The sequence below is a fragment of the Protopterus annectens genome, chromosome 1.part1 (assembly GCF_019279795.1).
Source record: "Protopterus annectens isolate FY-2018-M chromosome 1.part1, PAN1.0, whole genome shotgun sequence".
NCBI classification, from domain to species: Eukaryota; Metazoa; Chordata; order Ceratodontiformes; family Protopteridae; genus Protopterus; species Protopterus annectens.
The window spans coordinates 574,808,229-574,822,642 of NC_056726.1; positions in this window are offsets into that span (position 1 = coordinate 574,808,229).

The window sequence follows — 14,414 nt, forward strand, 5'->3', positions numbered from 1 at the left end:
CATATATATATATATATATATATATATATATATATATATATATATATATATATATATATATATATATATATATATATATATGGTTTATGTAGGCTGGTCATTTTAAGTAAAAATCAACTTTGGTCAACAGACCAGATGATTGACAGTTAAGAACAGATAATTACCAAGGTTGGGGAATATGTCCTTCCACCAAGGATTATGCAGTCTGGGAGATGGAATAAATAAGAAGCAGAAGGTGTGGGGGGAAGAACAAAGTGTATCAATGTTTGTTTCTTAGTTTAAATATGTTGATGCTAGGGACAGCTAGTGAACAGCAATTCAGTGATTACTACCATACCCATTATATCTACACACACACACACACACACACACACACACACACACACACACACACACACACACACACACACACACACATATATTATATTATATTATATTATATTATATTATATTATATTATAGTCAATATAATGAACTTTGACTGTTATATAGACCTATCACAACTACAAACCAAACACATAAACACACAAAAACATACTCGGAGGCTCTAATTAAAAATCTACCAAAACAACAGAGGCCTCCAAAGCAGACATCCAAGCAACCACTACCTCAAAACATAGCACATGCAACACATAGTTCACAAAGTCAGTGTGCCAAACAGTCACAGCCCTTAAGGCCAAACAACATGCCTGATACACTTGTAATAGATGACTCCATAGTCAGACACACTGACGTCCCGCTCACCAGACTAAACAAGGAAAAGGTTACAGTAAGCTGCCTGTCGGGCGCTAGAATCTGCCACATAACACAAGCACTCAGGTCACTCCAAAGCAAGTACAAATATGACTCAGTCATTGTCTATGCCGGTGTGAATGACCTGAGACGTACCTCCCTGGACTACATGAAAAGAGACATAGAGGAGCTCTCTGATTATATAGCCCAGGCCGGTATGACCCTGACCCTGAGCAGCATCTTACCCTCACCAAGAATGATGCCACAGTACAAAGACAAAATGATCAGCCTTAACAATTGGCTCAATTACTGGTGTCATTCTAAGGGGATCCAATGTCTGTCTACTTGGGATGACATGCTTGACAAGCCACGCTGCTCGCATGAGGGCGGCTTGCACCTGTCACCCTGGGCTTCGGATATTGGCCAAGGCTCTTGCCACCCCCATAGTGCCTTTTTTAGGCAAGGCTCAAAAGACAAACCCACCTCCCTAGAAAACACAAGTGAAAAAAACTAAGGGTAATGCTGCTCAATGCCAGAAGTCTAAACCTCAAGATGCACTCTGTCAAAGCTCTCCTCAGTATGGAGAACATCGAAGTCTGTGCAGTGACTGAAACCTGGTTCAAGGCTCCTGAGAGCACCCCAGCACTACCAGGTTATACCTCATATCATGCTTTTCGGCCTCAAAACTTGGACCGAACCACAAAAGGAGGGGGAGTATCCATATTCATCAAAGATACCCACACCTCCAGGTTAGTGGCAACGCACGAAGCATCGGAGACCATCCATGTGCAACTAACTGTAGGCAAAACTGCCCTACAGTTTGTAGCATGCTACAGACCACCCTCTCAAACTCAGGAACCCCACTCAGCCTTCCTGAAGACACTGGAGAGTATGAATGTCTCTCCAAATACCATCATATTGGGAGACTTCAACTACCCAAACATAGACTGGGAGCATTACTCAAGCCCCAACACCCTAGCCCAAAGGTTCCTAGAATTCATAAACTCAAATGCGATGGAACAACTAGTCACCACTCCCCCAAGAGGAGATAATATACTAGACCTGATCATCACAAACATGGGGACACAATGGTTGGGAGGATGGTGAACCTATGAACCTATGAACCTAATGCTCCACACCGGAAGTATACCCCTCATTGGTGAGATCAGACCATAAATTAATCTCACTGGAAATCCACATCCTGCCCCCACCCCCAGCACAAAAGACCACAGTGAAGAATTTCTCAAAAGCTGACTTCACACTTCTTAAGACTGAAGTGGTATCCTTCAAGGCTCCTGGGCCAGTGGAAACCACAGCCCACACCGCTGGATCCTTTATAAATGCTTTCTACGGACACCTTCAAGAATGCATGGATCATGCAATCCCAAATAAAACCAAGACCCATTCCCCCAAATGCAGGCGTCCTGTCTGGTGGACCCCAGCCATTAACAAGCTTTACAACAAGCTACTACATGACAGAGCAAAATCCCCAAAAGGGAAGGCATCTCTGATCAGTACTAGCAAAAAACTACGATCACTCATAAAATCATCCAAGGCCAACTTTGAAAGAAAAATCGCAAAAGACACTAAAGACAATCACAAGGCCTTCTTTAGTTATGTTAGAAACCTGGGCGGAAACTCCCAGATATGCTCAGAGTTAGTCCAAAATGACAAAAAATACACTGAACCCACAGACATTGCCAACATACTGGCAGACAGGTTCAGTGCAAATCCCCCCCCCCCAAAAGGAGAAATATCTATCCCAGCAGTGTGTAGCCTCCCTGCCATCTCAGATGCCCAGGTGAGAGCTAAAAACACAGCATCAATGGGACCAGACAGTGTCCCGAGTTGCATGCTACATGAACTCCAAGAGGAACTAAACCCGCACATAAAGCTGCTGTTTAATCTTAGCCTTACTACAGGATACGTACCCAAAGAATGGCGTACAGCAACAGTGGTCCCATTCCACAAAGGAAGTGCTTCTTCGGACCCTGGAAATTACTGCCCCATAAGCTTGATTAGCCTGGTCTGTAAAGCTATGGAGAGGATCATTATGGAACTCATAAACAAAGACATTGGGGACCTACAGACACTGGATCCTACCCAATTTGGCTTTGTCAAGGGCAGATCCTGCCTTTTGAACCTGGTCGACTTTTTTGAAACAGTCACGAAGGCCATTGATGAGGGTAAGGCAGTTCACACAGCCTACCTTGATCTTGCAAAAGCCTTCGACACAATACCCCACTCGGGCATCACAGACAAGCTCACCAGCTTAAATGTAAACCCATATGTCATAAGATGGGTTGCAAACTGGCTCAAGGACAGAACCCACAAGGTCAGAATTTCTGGAGGCATGTCAGACTCTAAGCCAGTCACAAGTGGTGTCCCACAGGGCTCGGTCCTGGGACCCCTCTTGTTCGGCATTTATTTTTCCGAGGTGCAAGCAAACATAGGAGGATTGTGGCTGACAAAGTTCGCAGATGACTGCAAACTGGGCGCCATAATTAATACTCCAGTGGACACAAGCATCCTTCAGAAAGGCCTCATAGAAATGGATAACTGGTGCCAGAGCCATGGCCTTAAACTGAATGACAAAAAATGTATAGTCATACCCTTTGGGAAAAACAAAGTACCCACAAATTACCACATAGGTGGTAATCCATTAAGTACGGAAGAAGTAATCAGGGACCTAGGGACCCAAGTTGACAGTAACCTCTCATTTGACACTCACATTGCCAAGGTGGTTAGGAAGACCTTCTATATTACCCACCTTATCATGAAAGGATTCACATCTAGATCAAGAGAGGTCATTGTGCCCCTATACTCTTCCCTTATCAGGCCCATAATTGAGTACAATGCCCCATTTGGGATGTACCTTACCCGACACCTGCAGCAGCAACCTTTTTTTGTCAACCAGGGTAGTGTAGCAGTTCGAAAAGTGAGATGTCAGTGTAGAAAAGATGTGAAACCCCCCATATAAACACAAGTGCCCAATACAGTATAGTCACACACGAATATAAGTTAATGAAAGCACATAGGGGGATTCATGGAAGGTAAATGAAAAATTATAATGTATATGCAAGTATTATTTTATAATAAAAATATATAAGTATAATATTCTTAAATGTGACTTCAGCACTCTGTATCCATCAGACCTTGTTCTGCCCAGCAACAAAATAGTCATCCCTGCTAAGTCTCGAACCCAGGATGCTGACCTCTACAATCACAGCAAAACATGACTACATCTTCTGAACTGTGAAAAATCACAACGCTTTAACAAGTATATCATGCATTCTGATCATTTATCATTAATGAAAAAAAAAAAAAAAAACAACAGTCCCAAGTGTCAAACCCATGATCCTGGACAATATAGTCAGATGAATATACCACTACATCTTCAGAGCTGCAGAAAATAATCCCCCTGATTCTCAAAAGCCTGCACGGAATGCAAGATGAGTGCAGTAGCTCACGCAGACAATATTTCTGCCGTGCAATCCACGAACAGCCAACAGGGGCATGTACGAGAGCATTAATCTTGCATGGACTAAACCGTGTTATGCAAATCACCTAATTTGATGGAGAAATCCATGCAAATGAGGTGATATTGCAATCCAGGAAGCTTGCAATAGTCCGTGCAAGACAAGTGCAATCTGCAGAAATGTACTCGGTTACTAACCAAGTACATTTCTGCAAATTCCAAAATGGAGCTATTACAGCTCCAAATAAAGGCTGCATGTTATTGAGGAAGCATGCCAATGGCCAATTAGAAAGCCATTGGCATTGCAAACTGTAAAAAAATAAATAAAACAACTTGTTTTTTCTTTTGCCAATCTCAGCTGTGTAAGCATAGGGCAGCGGTGCGCAAACGGGATCGGGGGGGAAATAATAAAATAAACTGAAAATGAGCATTCTAACAAATATCAGTATTCTGCCATGCAAGTCAACGGCAGGCAAAAGACAATTTGACCAGTGAGTAGTGGTTGCTAAGGGGGAGGCTCAGTGTGGTACATGTAACTATGCATTAGTAGGCAATCCTATACAAATGAGGGAAAGGTTAGTGAATCCCAGATTTTCCCATGGTGTGAGGCAGGTCCTAAGAGTGTAAGAGTATAAATAGCTGGGTGCAAAACTAGGATATAGGTGACATCATGGGTGCGTGTGTCAGGCATACTATAAATGGATTGGAGAACTGTGGCTCGAGATTGCTCCTAGGTTAGCACAGCTGGAGTGAATCTAAACCTGCCTAGCACACTTTACAAAGTGCAAGCGGGTGTGCACAGAGCGCACCAGGTTCTACAGGAAGAAAAAGGAAGTTAAACCAGGAAAAAGCAGCTCTGTACACATATGAACACTCTGTGCGGCGTGCACACGTGCTTAAACAGGGAGGCAATGGGAAAGGAAAACAGCAGTAGGAAGGGAATTAAGGAGAACTAGCTTAGCTGACAGGTGAAATGTATCAGAATCAGCCAATTACACAGGCATCAGACTAGCCCAGACCAGCACACCACTATAAATGATGCAAACACCTTTCCCCCTTGTTTTTCCCAAAAACTCTGCACCACCGATGTATACAGACGGAGAAATTTTATAAAACGAAAGCAAGAGAAAAAATTTTAGGGGCTGCATTTGCTATCATAAACCAGCATGTGCAAGAGGCTGAGGGTGGTGAGGATGTGAATGCTGCTGAGCAACCCACAGTGAGGAGACAGAGAAGAGTGTACAGATCCAGGGTAACCTACCAAGGGCTACATGAACTGGAGATAGTGGAGCACTATAGAGTAGACAGGGACCTCCTACAAATAATTTTTGAGCTGTGCCGGCCACTCCTCACACACGGAAATAACAGAGAGGAACACATCCCAGTGGATACCAGGGTATGTGTAGGTCTAAGAATACTAGCTACAGGTACCTTCCAAAGGCCAACTGGGGGTATGATGGGGATTTCACAGGCAACAGCATCCAGGGTACTCCACCAGTTCCTGGATGCCATGCCAGCACATGTCGGTGAGCATGTATATTTCCCCATCACCCATGAGGCATTGGCCAGCAATATGCGTCACTTCCACCAGATAGCAGAATACCCTGAGATAGCGGGTGTAATATAATGCACGCACATATGCATTAAAGCACCACCTGGTGAGCGGGGTAGTGTCTATATCAACCGCAATGGTTTCCCCTCCATCAACTGCCAGGTTATGTGCGATGCCCAGGGCTTAATAATGAATGTGTGTGCTGGCTGCCATGGAAGCTATGAGACACATGCACAAACCCGAATCATAATAGAGCATGTGTTTGGGATGCTCAAGTCACCGTTCCGGTGCCTGGACACATCCGGTGGAGCCTTGCAGTACTCACCAACTACATGTACCCAAATTGTCCTTGTATATGCCATGCTACACAATATGATCCTGCAGAAACAGCTGCAGCAGGAACAGCACAGGGTAGAGCCACACAGCTCCGCACCAGTGCCAAGGCCTGCACAGGTGCAGAGTGACTTGGAGGAGGAACAACCTGAGCCTGCTCCAGTAGGCAGAAGTCGGTGTGCCCAGTATGCCCTGACCTTGGCAAAGAGGCAACCCATAGCACATGCATTGACAAAGTAGGGACCCAGGGAATGACACCTCTCTCCGACTCACACATACAGTAAAACGAATGCCAAACATGATGCTACCTGTGCTCAACCATGTATAGGGGGTGTACTATGTGTATCCAACATAGGCAGCCCTGCATCACCACCCTTCGTACTGGGACACCCACAAGGTAAGTGACTCACACATGCCAGTCAGGGGGGCACATACCCAACAACAGTCACAGCCAGCAGGATAGGTGTAGACAAACACAAACAAATGCTGTACTATGGCCTCTGGATGAGCCCCATGCATAACCCCTACCCCAGCCCTACACAGACAGACTACAGCAGGCCATCCAGTTGGATGTCAGTTGTGAAGGTTAGGAAGTCAGAAATAAATATGTAAGTAGTGAAAGCTATGATCTGTAGTACACTGGTATGCCTCTAGCCAGCACGATAGGTAAGACTACAGACTGAAATGGTGTACCTGACATACCAGTACAGTCCTAGCAACTGTGTAAATGTGTAAGGTGTGCCCCACCATCCTATGTACACTCATAATAACAGCAGGTGTGCCCCCCCACCCCTGTGTAGAAATGTAGAAACAGTTTGGTGTCCCTCCCCACTAAGCAGAAATGTATAAACAGCCAATGCCAACTGACTGATGTATACACTGCAGACACAACATTCTACCTGTCAGTGTACAGCACAAAGGTCAGCACCGCAGTACCAACCACCTGGACTTGATCCACACATGCAATTTAGATGGCCATACTGGGCATGCTCACACACACAGAGGAATGAAGGCAATGTCAGTCAACAACATACTGAAAGCCCATACTGGGCATGCTCACACACTTAAACACATGAAGGCTATGTCAGCAAACAACAGTGGACCAGATATATCTGGCAGCTGCAGTTCTCAGTGCAGACACATGTCAGTATGCACCACTTCTGCCTTGCACATACAATGGATAGGAATACAGACATATATGTAAGGACAACACACTATAATAAGCCAAAAGTAGATGGACATAGATGTGTTGAAGAGGGTGACCATGACAAGGAGACATCTAGGCCTGTCCCGCCCAGCACACAGCCAAAGGGCCCCAAGCACATGAGGTGCAGGTGTCACTCACTGCAGATACTAGCCACCAGTATCTGTCAGCATGACAGCATGTTGCATGTGCCAGCTGTGCAACATGACTGTACAAGGAAGATGTCACCTAGTAGCTGTATACACGTACCTGTGGCATATGACCCTGTGTGTGCCCACATGTGGCATGTCAACCCCTACATGAATGGGTTACGGCCCATGAACACACTGCCCTCCCCATAACAGTATCATGACAAGCCTGCTGAGGTCATCCAATGTGAAATACACCTTTGGGGGAGCTGTAGCGCAGTAATCCCCATGGTGCATCCCATAACTGTTTGCTGCTGTACTGATAAACTAGTTAGGTAGTAGTCCTAACCCCAGACTTGGCAACTGTGTGAATGTGTGCGTGTGTGTGTGTGTGTGTGTGTGTGTGTGTGTGTGTGTGTGTGTGTGTGTGTGTGTGTGTGTGTGTGTGTGTGTGTGTGTGTGTGTGTATGTGTGTGTGTGTGTGTGTGTGTGTGTGTGTGTGTGTGTGTGTGTGTGTGTGTGTGTGTGTCTGACTGCATAGAGAGCAATGCTTTTTAGGCCATTCACAACCCATATAATACACATTCTCGACTTTGGCAAGGCTGCTGATGTCACTCATCTAGAAATACACCTCTGGGAAAGTTATAGCCCAGTAATCTCAGTAGTGTGTCTTGTAACAGCGTACTGTTCTAGTGTGATTAAAGTAGTGAGGTAGGTGTTCTAACCCCAGAACTGGCAAGTGTGTGTGTACGTGTGTCTGACTGAGTAGAAAGCAATGCTTTTTAGGCCACTCACACCCCATTCAATACGGTGCAGCAGTAGCATTGTCGCCTCACAGCAAGAGGTTCTCCCATTCAAATCTCAGCTGGAGCACCTTCTGTGTGGAGTCTGCATGTCCTCCCCTTGGTTGAGTGGCATTTGAAAGACAAGTGTGAATGGGCATGCCTTCGTTGAAGGTTGGGCGTCGGGCTGGCACCTCAGCACCATAAAAATCAACTGCCAATAATTAGCAGACTGGAGTTCTGCTGTGGCAACCCCTAACCGGGAAAAGCTGAAAGAAAAACAACAACACCCTGTACAATACACATACTTAACTTTCGCAAGGCTGCTGATGTCACTCACCTAGAAATACACCTCTGGGGAAATCACAGCCCAGTAATCTCTGTAGGGTGGCCTGCAACTGCGTACTGCTGTAGTGTGGTGTAGAACTGTGGTAGGGTTCCATTTCCACCCATGGCAGTTCTGGATGGTTTGTGTGTGTTGCAATGTCTGTGTATGGAGCAATGCATCATTGGCTACTCACTTGCAGTACATTTCAAATGCCCTACATTGCCAATCCTGCTGATGTCATTCATTGTAAAGTAAAACTTTGGGGTGAAAGTTCTTTAGTAATCCCTGTGGTGTGGCCTATTACAGCTCGATGTTGTAGTGTGATATATACTTTGGTCAGGGGTTCTATACCCACACATGTCAGTGGTGGATGTTTTGTGTGTGTCTCACTGCCTGTGTAGGAAGCAATGTATTTTAGGCTAGTCACTTACAGTACAGTTGAAATGCCCTATTTTGGCAAGCCTGCTGATGTCATTCAATGTGTAATACACCTTTGGGGAAGGATGCGTCTAGCAATCCCTGTGGTGCGTTCCCCCAACAGCTTAATGCTGTAGTGTGATATAGACCTCGATCAGGGTTCTATACCCACACATGTCAGTTGTGGATGTTTTGTGTGTGTCTCACTTTCTGTATAGGGAGCAATGCATTTTAGGCTAGTCACTTGCAGTACATTTGAAATGCCCTACTTTGGTAATCCTGCTGATGTCATTCACTGTGAAATACACCTGTAGGGAAAGAGTACTCCAGTAATGTCAGTGGCATTTACTATAACTGCGTAGTGTTGCAGTGTAATAAAATACTTTGGTAGGGGTTCTACCCCCAGACATGACAGGTGTGTGTGTGTGTGTGTGTGTGTGTGTGTGTGTGTGTGTGTGTGTGTGTGTGTGTGTAACCTATATCCTCTGTGGAGGGGAGTGTGTGTCAACTGTGGGCATTGGGGAGGGGGTTTTGCGAATTTATTTTATGGTGGCCCTACTATATATCACAATGTCAACCATTCAGGGATAACAGATGTAAATTAGCTGGGAGGCTGTAGTGCAAAGTCATACCCATACATATAACATCAAGGCCAGACAATCCAAGTTAGCAACCCCGCTATTACTCAGAGCACACACTCAACCCATGTGTAATATGAACACACATGCCTAGGCAACAGCCAATACGTGGGTAGTACACTGCATATTGGGCACTGATAATAGCTATGCAGTGATAGCAGTGGGCTACAGAGGGCATGTCACTCTGCCCATCTGTCCAATATGCACGTACATGCAGACATTGCACCTCTACCATGTTCCCCAATGGACACCTGCACCACCTATTGTGCCTTCACATGTGACTCACAACAGACATACCATGCCGACAACATGTCCTGTATGGACAGATGACACTGACATCAGGGAATTCTGTTGGCATGCCATCAATGTAGGTGACGGGTAAACCTGCTGCCCAGTGCCAGTTCCTGCCAAAGATGGGCAAGACTGGCACATCCGATGATAATCTGTGTTCACAACATGGGCCAGTCACCCCAGGTACAGTTCCACATGTCACTGTACATGAATGTGGGAGGTGTGCACATCCCAGACACCATCCATGTCATGGACTAAGGAACACATACATGGCATGTGGTGTACAGCATTGGCCCCACACAATAGTCACCCAGGTGACTGGATGGGGGATGCAAAACCCACCTGTTTGGGCAAATGCAGTAACTACAGGCCTGAGCCACAATGCAGACCATTGTCATGTGGCCTGATGCCAAGGTATACCCATCGCCTACCCTTGTACAGCCTGCTGGCACAGTTGACCACCACACACCCGTGTAGACATGAACCCATGCATGTCAGAACTGGCACACTATGTGTTCGTGTGTGTGTGTTGTATGGTGCGTATGTCTACATCCACAATCACTACAACCCCCCGGGGCATACTGAAGCATGCTGTCTGATGTGTGACGTCTCCTCATATGCTTTGCCAATACGGCATCCGTATAACCCGTGTGGTGCATGTGATACCTGCACATTGATGTGTTGTGGCAATCCCACTAGTGATGAGTTGCACACCTGGCCTTGCCAAGTGTGTCAATGTGTGTGTCCCTGTGTGAGTGTGCCTGTGTTGATGGTGGCAACTGTTCATACAGACAGGCATGTGTACGACACCTACCATATATATCTACTGTATCCCTGTTGCAAATGTCACTCTCCCTCACAAAAATGTTCTGAGTGCTCCACATCAGGTAACCCATGTGGTGCGTCCAATAACTGCATCAAACTGTGATAGCACTACGTAGTTGTCGGGGGTTTGATACCCTGTGCTGGTAGTTGTGTGACAAACATGCTTCAGTTTTACACTCCCATCCTTCCCTAACACGTATTTGCCTTTGTCAGCCTCCCCCACTCCCTCTCTGGTGGATGTGGAGACTCACACCTGCCTTGCTTAGGCAGCAGTATGGGTATTTTATGTGATGCTCATGATCAGATGATGGCCTCTGCATGAATTGCAGCCCTCCCCTAGCTGATTGCATGTGGAACAGCTGTGATAACAATCCCATAGCCAATTGCATGGAAACACATTCCAATACATCGGAACATCATGGTGGTGCTGGGCCTTTTCAGTCACTGTGAGCAGGAACTAGATCTGTTGTTTGGCAAACAGCATCTTAGATGGATTGGGGATTTACCTCCAACAACAAACACTCTGGAAAGAGGGCAGCAAACAGGAGGGAGACGTGCCTGACCTGACTACAGACTGTAAGTGCTGCTATACTGCATTTGGAGTAAGGTTGGCTTAATAGTGTTTATCTGGATATGCCTGTAGTACATGTAGTAATACCTGCCATGTCAGTTCCATGTATATGAGGAATCCCCATCTGCAGGGTCATCTGCAGACTGGACAGCGTTGTGCCTATGGTTTCATGTGTTATTCACAGCGCATCTTTCTGTGGAATGCAGATGGTAGTGTGAAGACTGCAGTCTGTAGATGGTGAAGGCCATGACAGTTACTGACTTCGTATCACTCATAGGACATATGTTGCAACAAACACCATTACAATGGAAAATATACAAGGTTATCGCAGCAACATGTCTATACTAGCCCTGTGTATGTGCTGTCAGCCACACCACTGTCAACGTTTGTACATATGGTGTGCATGAAGTGGTGAATATGTGCTGTATGCCATATATAGTGTCATCATATCTGATAAGCCAGTGATATATGAGATTGCTGCACATGTCATGTACAGTAGGAATTATATTTCATGACATAAGCTGGACATTCTGTGAATGTTTGTACAGTACTGAGGTCTGTGTAGTGATAGTGAATGTCGGCAGTGTGTGTATTGTTAATATATTCTTTAGCCTGTGTACAGACTGTGGTAGATGTCATTGTCCCAGCTCCACTTCTATCAGATGTTACATGCTGCCCCACTGTATGGTACTGCTCTGCCGTACACATTTGTAGGGCCATACACACACATGTCCCATACCACAGACAGCCATCAGACCAAACTGTGTAGCAGCCCAGTATATGAAGGGACATTCTGTGACTGGCATATATGAGGATGGTATAGAAAAGATAGTTCATATACTGTAATATTATGCTAGCCTACCATATGCGGACACCTATGAGCAGTCTTGCTCATTTATTCACACTTTCTTCTGTTCTACTTTGCAGGGGAGTGTTTACTCTCAGACACACCCCCCTGCAGTCGTCCACGTTTAGTGTAGGATTTGGAGCTCAGGCAGCACGCCTTCATTAATATGCATGGTGCACTGCTGTCCTCCTCTTAAACTGCCTCTTACATGCAGGACTAGTTTAGTCCTGCCCGGCAGATTAGTAAATCTGGGGGAATGTTGTTTTTACAAACATATGATGCAACAGAGGCATACAACATTAGGAAGAAAGCTTTGTGGAACCAGTCATGTGTCGTGTATAGACACACACACACATATATGTATATATATATATATATATATATATATATATATATATATATATATATATATATGTATGTATATAACATGCAGTGCAGTTATACCTCAGAACCATCCCTCTCAACCTGTTAGTGCAAGAAACCTGTACAAAGGCTGTAAAAGGGGGGAGAATGGGCCACATAGAGGGACATATTTCAAATATTGCTATTACAAATGACATTTGCTACAGCAACAGGGTGCGTTTCTGGCCAGTCTGTGAACAACATGCCAGTTGAGAGGTATGTCAGAGGCCTATCACTGTCAGATGTCAAGTCACCCAGTAAATGCAAGTACAGACTAACCCTGTCAATCTATCAAACCTCCATGTGTAGAACAGCACTAATGACATACAATCTGTGCCCAATTCTGGAGCTTTGTCCCCATGTTTTTAACCTGTCTCCACATGTCCTGCCCTGTGAGGTATTTCCACCTACTGTCTCTGAAGCTGTAGCTCCCACATCTCCATAATGTCTCCCACACAGGCAAGGAAAATGGGCAAGGCCCACATGAAGGGTGCCCCATATGCTGGAACTTGCAGCAGTGTCCAGATCCACACCACAACACTATGTGGACACCTACATAGCTTTATGGCCTCAGCAATACCCGACAAAACAGCATCAACCCTCTCAAGGTAAGCTGAATGCCTGTGGTGGACAGCAGCAATACACAACTACCATCATAGGTTGAAATAATTGCAGGATGGGCCAAGAAGGAACAGCTGCCTCATTGGAAGCCATGTCACCTTGTTCTGCACAAGCAAATAAGGTCACAGGTGATGTACCCTAAGGCTGTCTTTGAGTGCAAACTGGAGACATCCACCAAAGCCAATCACTAGGCCTTCCAGATGTGTGTCTGCAATTCTAGAGGCAACAGACATATCTGCTCTGTAGTGGTGGTTAATAACACCATATACACATATGCTATAGATATAGGCAACCGGCTTCAGACAGGTGAAGTGTAAACATCACCCCCCTGTCTCCCCATAGGTACACATGTGCATATACAGCACCTGCCCACTCCCCTCATGATCAAGAAGCAGGTCTGCAATGCCCTCTCAAAGGCAACACATAGAGGTCTCCATAAGCCTGATACCATTCCTGGCTGCATCCAACATGAACACAGGCATGGGCTCTCAGACCCATTCTGCAGTGTAGTCAACTACAGCCTGAGCACCAGTGAAATCCCATCTGCACAGATGAGAGACAGAAAGTTGATAGACAACAGGTTATGCATTAGCATTAATGTTCAGAAGGATACAAGTCTGACACTGAAATATATGCCATAATGGCATGACAGCAGTCTTCAATGACATGGCCAAAAACCACAATACTCTCCATTTAATATAGTAATACAATATTAATATCCAATAGGTGATAAATAAAAATATACAGCTTAAATCCCCAAACCAAGATAGTGTAGTGGTCAGAGTCCCAGCTCTGCATGCAGGTGTACATGGTTTGAGTAATACAACAGGCCATCCAAATTTACATGGGAAAGCAGTGTTAAAAGTGCTATGTTCACATTAAAATATGTGGTAAGTTATTTTTTGTCACCCAGGGTAGTGTAGCTGGTATAAAATGGATGTGTGAGTGCATATAATATGTGAAAACACCCATGTATACATGTGTCCCATACAGTATAGTTACACCCCTTGCTACTGTAATGAAAGCACATACACCAATGTGATGTAAGGGAAATCATATACACTTACCAAATGAAGTCATTAGTATGGTATATTATGAAAATGAACTGTGGGCAATGGTTATGGTTAGCAATGCTCAGCAGGTTCAACAACACATTTCTGTTATCCTCACTCCTCTTGCTGGGGTTTGAGTGCCCATATTCACCTCCAAATCTATACAAAAACACAGCTGTTTCTATATAAGAAATGGACAGCTAGGGACCTTCT